The following is an 8,627-nucleotide window of genomic DNA, read 5'->3' on the forward strand; positions in this document are numbered from 1 at the left end:
CAACTTTCTGTTATGAAAATAAGGAACGGGGTTAGGGGGGGGTTTCGATAATACACTTCAGTACACCGGCATCCACTTCAGTTAGTGGGGGGGGGTTGAAATTATGTATGTATTATTGTACTAAATAGTGCATCATTTTACAAAATTGTGAGCTATTATTTACTAAAATGCGCACATAATGTACTACATTCTATAGCCACTAGCCTACTCATTTTCTATCTGGTGCAAAACAAGAATCATTTCGATGCAAAAACACTTGATAAAGAAATAACTGTTTGTAGCCTATTATACTCAAACCAAATAACTCTGAAAACTGCTGGTGGATATGCTGTCATAGAAAAAAATATATTGAACATAGCAAGCTGCTTCAAAAGCTCTGAATTTGGTGAAGCCTTATTTTATTTCTGGCTTTTTTCTGTCTCTGCAGCAAGTAGGCTAGCCTATTTGTTTATCTTGCACAGATGCACTGTAAAATTCATGACAAGACATGTCATCTCACGCTACGCTATCAGCGTAATATACGTGACTCGCAGTGGCTCAAATGAAAAGTGCATTCTCTGTTGGGATAGTGATGACAGACAAACTGAGAGGTTTGTTATTTCATACAAATCGTGTATTTTTCGTTCATAGTCTAAATTATAATACTGATCTGTCATGGATTTGCACGAGTTGATTCTCAATAATACGGAACAAAATGCGTTCCGTATCAGTTCAATACGGAACACATATTTTTCCTTGCAAATACGGGACGATTCCGTATTTTACGGAACGGTTGGCAACCCTAGTCTGGGCACTCACCGTTGGCAGTGCTCAGTCCGAGGAGCGGGATAATCGGTTGTCTTTCAAATTCCCTCTGCATGCAATAGGACAGCACTATGAGTCCCATGCGTTTTCCCACCAGCAGAGCTAGTTGGCTAGTTCAAACTTTCGCCAATTTAAAAAAGCCTAACTCACGTTGTTCGCCAACAGTAACATCCATCTTTGTTTTCAAGTAGCAGGGAATTCAAGCCAAACCGTTGCAACTCTGCCATCAATCATTAAGCCCACCTTACGTCTCTGTACACGATTTGATTGGCCTGATAGAAGTTAAATTTTTCCAACTCACAAGCCAACGGAGAGTTGCTAGACTAGCCTTGGCGCTAGGGTGCGTCTAGATTTCTAGGCTAAGTATTCAGTATTATATGAGAGAAACTTGTAAAGTCACATGATGGGTGCGGTGGTGTGTGTCCTCGACAAATGAGGCCAAACATGGTCTCTACATGAACATGGAAACCTTGAGGAGTCTTTGGGCCAGATAGCGATCCAAGTGTTTCATTTTTCTCCTGTTCCACTCCATGGCCAGCACTGTCAGCATGTCAGTTCTTGCTATTAAATCAATAACAAAAGAAATGTATCTAAAGCACATAATATAGAGTGCCCAATCAGCAGACAATAGGCAGCAATGGATTGGGCAAAACATTTACGAAAGTACGCTGTAACAAATAAGTTCATAAGAAATATAACAGTGTGGAGATACCTTGCTTGCTTAGTGCATACACCAGCCCGGGACAGGTAGGCATTCACCTGTTCAACCTCCTCTCCAATTGTGAGGCCTGCCCCAAGCTGGTTCCGCCCAGACCATTTCACCTAAGATATATGAAAAAATGAAGTAGAAAATTGGGCAAAAAATAAGGGGAAAACTTATACACATTTGTTGACAAATGACAACATTCCACTCACATTGATTCCTCACATGTCCTCTGATGGGCCTTGGGACTGATAGTTGGGATGTCAAGTAGCATGCGCTGGCCACGTTCTGCAAATATGGCCATCGCCTTTTGAATGAACATGGGGTAGGCGAAAATCTCGCCACAAAACATATTTAGGGCCATGAGGAGGACACCATGACTGCACACGGCGATCTCCAGGCCCTCCTCATCAATCTTTGCCCCCGACTTCTTGGCCACCTCCCTGGCAGCTCCCAACCGTGAGGAGCCACATGCTCCTAAACCACCAACCTAAAATTCCAAATTCCACAGCAGACAAACATTAAACCAAAACAGCACATGCAAGCTAGTATTCAGTATTATATGACAGAAACTTGTAAAGTTACATGATGGGTGGGGTGGTGTGTGTCCTCGACAAATGAGGCCACATGCTCATCAAATCCCTTGTCTGTGCTATGACATTGCAAAAATAGTTATAGTCAGATCTGACAACTGGAGAGAAATTTGAAAAAAAAATTGTCTGATTTTTCTTACCTTGTTGCATTTGCAAATCGGTACAATTTCCAGTTGCCATCGACCGACACGGCATGCATCTGTGGCCTGCATGCAGAGCATGTAGAGGGCATCTGTGGCCTGCATGCAGATTATGTAAAGGGATCCCCTCCACACAAATTGTCCTTTATGTATTCTGAATGCTGCCACTCCGGGAAGGCCTTCTGGAAGGTGTCGCCACATATGGGTCCAGTCTGTTGAAGGGGACAATCAAATGAAGGGATTGTGAGTGTGAGGGATCATGATCACAGAAAATAAAGCTGCATCTCATTGGACTGCAATTGTATCTTGCGTTTGCCTGTTGCTCACAACCTGCACCCAAGTGCCCAAGACTTTGCTAAAGTAGTTTAAAGTGGGTTAGCCAGTGATCGTTCTTGTCTGATAACTTCTAGGCTACAGGAGGATCTATGCAATGTTCTGGAGGCAGAAAAGGCTAACATATTTCTCTACATTTCCAAAATCCAAGTGAACAAACCACTATACAAATCAGAATTATCTACTGATATCTTTCTCCGCTGAGTTTGTTCCTATTATTTGCCACTTGCCGTGCATAGCCGACGAGCTGACAAGGGTGCACCATCAATAAAAATATTAGCCTTGGCTACTGTAAAACGTTGGCTAGCATTGCCTGCCTAGCTATCTATGCAAATGCAATACGTCCAAAGGTAATCTACGGTAGGCGACTACATCAGGCTACTGCTGATGTCTCCGCATATTGCATAGGGGCAGCTGTCTGTACTGTCTAAAACGTATTTAACGTAGCTAATATAGTATTAATAGCCTAATACAAATATAATAATGGCGATGGATTTGAGGAGTTGGCTGTAAGTTTAGCCTGTTTCTCCTATCTAGCCACAAGTCTCTCCTGCGCTGACTCAACTCCTCAGTCATTTTCTGACCATACTGTCAACATTGAGCATTGAAAATAAGGGAGATTTTCCAGTTTACTCACCCAAAATACAGGGAAATTTCAACATTCATCTTTCTAGCAGTATTAAAGGGGTTTTACATGGGGGGGAGGAACACAAAATGTTTCTCTATGCGGATGACATTTTATTGATTATTGAGGATCCTCTAATATCAATCCCTAACATACTAGCCACAATAGAAGCTTTCTCAAAACTGTCAGGCTATAAAATAAACTGGCAAAAATCTGAATGCATGCCAATATCGAAAGGATGTAATCAATCTATACTAGCCAACTTTCAGTTTAAATGGGTCAATACTGGAATGAAGTACTTGGGTATTAAGTTGTGTCCAGCCTTGGAAAACATAATTGCTATGAATATGTCACCTTTAATTAAGAAAATTAAGTTAAATTTGGAGAAATGGCGGCTGATTAATCTGACTCTATGGGGGAAAATTAGTATCATAAAAATGGTGGTGGCTCCACAATTTAATTACATCTCTATGATGATACCAGTAACAATTTCTGATGGAATATTTAAGCAATATAACAAGTTAATTACAGAGTTCTTATGGAATGGAAAACGGCCCAGAATTAGACTAAAGAAACTACTAGCTTCACGAGATTGTGGTGGATTAGCACTTCCTAATGTGGAACTGTACAGCATAGCTTTTGAGATGAATAAACTGGCAAGACATTGGGGAACCTACTTATCTGGTCCTGGGTGGATTAAGATGGAGGAGGTGCTTGCATGCCCATATAGTGTTGTTGAACTATTATCACAGAAAAATACAGAAAACCAGACAATGGGAAGAAACTTAATTCTGCGACATTCACAATGGGCATGGGCAAGAGCACACAAGATATTGGGTATCTCACAATACAAACAAAGCTATTCCTCAATATGGAATAATCCCTCAGTTTGTATTGCAAAAAAGGCTTTTACTTGGCAATCATGGCTGGCGAAAGGCGTACGAGTAATTAAAGATCTGTATAGGGAGCAATTATTTATGTCATTTGAGAACCTTAAAGAGCAATTCCACTTAACAGATAGAGGGGATTTTTGGAAGTATTTGCAGCTGAGAAGTAGTGTGGGGTCTGTATTTGGATTGAGAAGAAAGGAGGACAAAGACAATGTGATACAGGGTTTCCTTAATTCTCCACATATTCTACACTCAGCTTCAGTATTCTATAAGAAGATGTCAAGTATTGAGACCAAGATGTGTGAAGGCTTAAGAACTATATGGCAGAACGATTTTGGTCAGGACATAGATGAGGATTCATGGCAAGATGTTATTTCAAATGTAGGAAGGACTACAAGAGATGCTAGGAATAAACTCATCCACTATAAAATTGTTCATAGATATTATTTTACTCCTAATAAATTATTTAAAATGGGGTTAACCAAGGACAATAAATGCTGGAAATGTAACAGGGAAGTGGGTACATTTCTCCATGCTCTGTGGGATTGTCCCTTAATAAAGCCTTTTTGGAAGGCAGTGCTCCAAAAGTTTGAAAACTGGCTCAGACAACCCCTGCCAGAATCCCCACAACTATGCTTGTTGGGGGATACATCTCAAATGCTACCTAACCTTGCTAAGTCAGAAGCTGGTGTAATGGTGACAGGTTTCATGGTAGCAGCTAGAATTATTCTGCGTAAGTGGAAGAGCCCACATAGACCAGAGGTTGCAGAATGGCTCAAACTTATGACAGAGACAGCCGCTTTTGAACTGATGATTGGGAGGGTGCAGAATAATCCAAGCAGAAATAGCCAAGCATGGTTGTATTTTGATTACAGCATTGGTACAAAAGATACTAGGTAATGTAATGAATAAGTGTATATGTGTGTTATAAGTGTATAATTGGGTGTGTAATGAGGAAAGGGGTGCTGTGAGGGTGAATGTGAGCTGCCTTTAAGTTTTTTTTTTTTTTTTTTTTTTTTTTCCTATGTTTGTTTGTTTTTGTTTTGTCTTTCTCTCAGGTATGGGATGTTTTGTTGTATGCCTGTGATTTAATGTTTGTGAAATTGTAAAAATTAATAAAAACTTTAATGACAAAAAAAAAAAAAAAAAAAAACATTCATCTTTCTGTTGGTATCCCTCTGGTGAGAGCAAGAATTCGTACAAAACTGCTGCACTAACTGAAGCTAGGTCTAATGAGACTTTGCTTAAAGTTTGGCGTCAAATGCTCTCTCCCACACTGTTCTGATCACTTTAAGGTTGCCTTCAGTTCAGGCAAGCAAAACGATGCTTTAAAAACATCTTTTCGCTGGAAGGGCAGGGGGTAGCAAAAGGACAACAGTACAGAGACGGACAAGTCCGATGGGGCTAATGTAATGATAGTAATATTTTTTTTAATATTTTACGGGAAAATATTAAAACAGGAAGACAGCTGGGAAAAAGTTGACAGGTATGTTTCTGACAGTGGGTGACTCTATAGGGCTCTTTTCTGTTGTTAGAACGGCCTGTAGCCTATTGCACAGCATGGGCCTACCATCACGTTACATTTTGTACAAATAAATAAATAGCCTACAGCGATAATACCGGCGCTGTCGCGCTTGTCAATTGTCAGCTGCATTAAATAGACCCACCTATGCATTTTCTATATCAACAAAATGGCCGCTGCGAACGTTATTACCTGATTATTACGTAGATCCAATATGCCTAATACATGCTAAGGTAGCAAATTAGCCCCAAATCTTGAAATTGACCCGTGCATGAAAAAACTGTTTTCACCTGCCGTGTCTCGCCTTAAGGGAGCAGCTCTGTGATTGGCTGGGGAAGAGAGCTCTGTGATTGGCTGGGGAAGAGGTAAGGATACTGTGAAACTAGGACATGGAGTCTACAGATGATGGAGGGGCTCTAGGAGTTCGACAGCTACTCCAGGCAACTACAACACACACACACACCAGGCAACTACAACACACACACACCCCAGGCAACTACAACACACACACACACCCCAGGCAACTACAACACACACACACACCCCCCAGGCAACTACAACAGGTGTGTGTGAAATGCAGTCAGCAGTCCTTGTGTGGGTATGTATGAGTGTGTGTAATGGAGAAAGTAGTCTGTGTGTGTGTGTGTGTGTAATGGAGTGAGCAATCATGTGTGTACATGTGTGTTTGATCCTTATGTGTGTGTGTGTGTGTAATGGAGTGAGCAATCATGTGTGTGTATGTACATGTACTTATGTGTGTGTGGAGAGAGCAATCGTGTGTGTACATGTGTGTGTGTATGTACATGTATTTGTGTGTTTGATACTTATGTGTGTGTGTAATGGAGAGAGCAATCGTGTGTGTGTATGTACATGTACTTATGTGTGTGTGGAGAGAGCAATCGTGTGTGTACATGTGTGTGTATGTACATGTATTTGTGTGTTTGATACTTATGTGTGTGTGGAGAGAGCAATCATGTGTGTGTATGTACATGTATTTGTGTGTTTGATACTTATGTGTGTGTGTGTGTGTAATGGAGTGAGCAATCATGTGTGTACATGTGTGTGTGTACATGTACATGTATTTGTGTGTTTGATACTTATGTGTGTGTGGAGAGAGCAATCGTGTGTACATGTGTGTGTATGTACATGTATTTGTGTGTTTGATACTTATGTGTGTGGAGTGAGCAATCATGTGTGTACATGTGTGTGTGTATGTACATGTATTTGTGTGTTTGATACTTATGTGTGTGTGTGTGTGTGTATGTACATGTATTTGTGTGTTTGATACTTATGTGTGTGTGGAGAGAGCAATCATGTGTGTACATGTGTGTGTGTATGTACATGTATTTGTGTGTTTGATACTTGTGTGTGTGTGTGTAATGGAGTGAGCAATCATGTGTGTACATGTGTGTGTGTATGCACATGTATTTGATACTTATGTGTGTGTCTGTGCAGTCCTTGTGTTCACCTCGTAATTGTTCTGTTTCTTTGGGTGGCAGAAGTGGCTCTCTCACTGTCCTCCTTACGTCACACTCTGCACCAGTGTGTGAGAGAGACGGAGAGACAGTGTGTGTGTGTGAGAGAGAAAGTGTGTGTGAGAGATGGAGAGACAGTGTGTGTGTGTGAGAGAGAAAGTGTGTGTGAGAGATGGAGAGACAGTGTGCGAGTTTGCATGTGTGTGTGTGTGAGAGAGGGAGTGTGTGGATGTTTGTGTGTGTGCCTGCACGTGGAGAGTAATGGCAAGCTGTGTGATCACATTACGCTTTACAAAATGCCAACTGCCGCCCCCAACCCCAAGAGGCTATGGACATTAGCATGGTGTGTGTGTGTGTGTGTGTGAACATTGTGTCTATGCTGTTAAGATCAAAATAGCATGCTGTGTGTGTGTGAACATTGTGTCCATGCTGTTAAGATCAAAATAGCATGCTGTGTGTGTGTGTGTGTGTGTGTGTGTGAACATTGTGTCTATGCTGTTAAGATCAAAATAGCATGCTGTGTGTGTGTGTGTGAACATTGTGTCTATGCTGTTAAGATCAAAATAGCATGTCTATGTCCACAATATTTTTCTTTCCAGAGTTGGAGGTTAAGTATGCTTCTGTGCTTGTAGGGAGTGTTGTGTGTGCTTGTGTGTGAGAGAGGGTGTTTGTGTGCGTGTGTGTATTGTGCGTGCATGTGTGGGTGGGTGTGTATCTGTGTATTAACACATAACAAACACATTTCCCATTTCACCCGTGTGTCACTGTGTGAGCTAACTTCATGTCAGAGGTGTGTGTGCGAGAGAGAGAGTGTGTGTGTCACCATGTGAGTGGACTTCATGTCGTAAGTGTGTTTGTGTGTGTGAGTGGACTTCATGTTGTAGATGTGTGTTAGTGTTGAGCAAGTTACTTTTAAAAAGTAATTAGTTACAGTTACTAGTTACTTCTTCCAAAAAGTAACTAAATTAGTTACTCAGTTACTAGGGGTGTAAAGATTAACCGATACGTATCGGTATCCGTTTTTAACGTGTAAGATACGGCTACATCGATACGTGAAGCCCCGTATCGGAATAAAACTGAAATGAACCGGTCGTTATATCGATTTACTTGTTACGACCTTTTCTGCTCGCTCAGACTCTCATTTACATTCCAAGCAGCGCGTTCATCCCACGTCCGGTTTTGAAACTATACGTGGCACGGAATTGTGGGTAATGCAGTTCGTTTTTGGCTACATTCATTGCCCAAAGTTGTCAAATGACCTCATTACCCATACATCTACTGCAACTTAAGCACGTGACAACTCGTACTCGGTCGTTTGTTTTACAGTTTTTACTCTTTTGTTTTTCAAAATCCAGCGCGAAATTAAACACTAAACAGCAACGATAGTCTGTAGAGTATAGCCTTACGTTTGATGAAGGGATTTCCTTAATGTTAAATAATAATTTGGCCCTTGCTAAAACGATGCACAAATTATTAGCCAATTATTTTGTTCATATTCACTCAGACTTGTGGCATTATAGGTTTCTGCATTAGGTCTACAGT

The sequence above is a fragment of the Alosa sapidissima genome, chromosome 18 (genome assembly GCF_018492685.1).
Source record: "Alosa sapidissima isolate fAloSap1 chromosome 18, fAloSap1.pri, whole genome shotgun sequence".
Classification (NCBI taxonomy): domain Eukaryota; kingdom Metazoa; phylum Chordata; class Actinopteri; order Clupeiformes; family Clupeidae; genus Alosa; species Alosa sapidissima.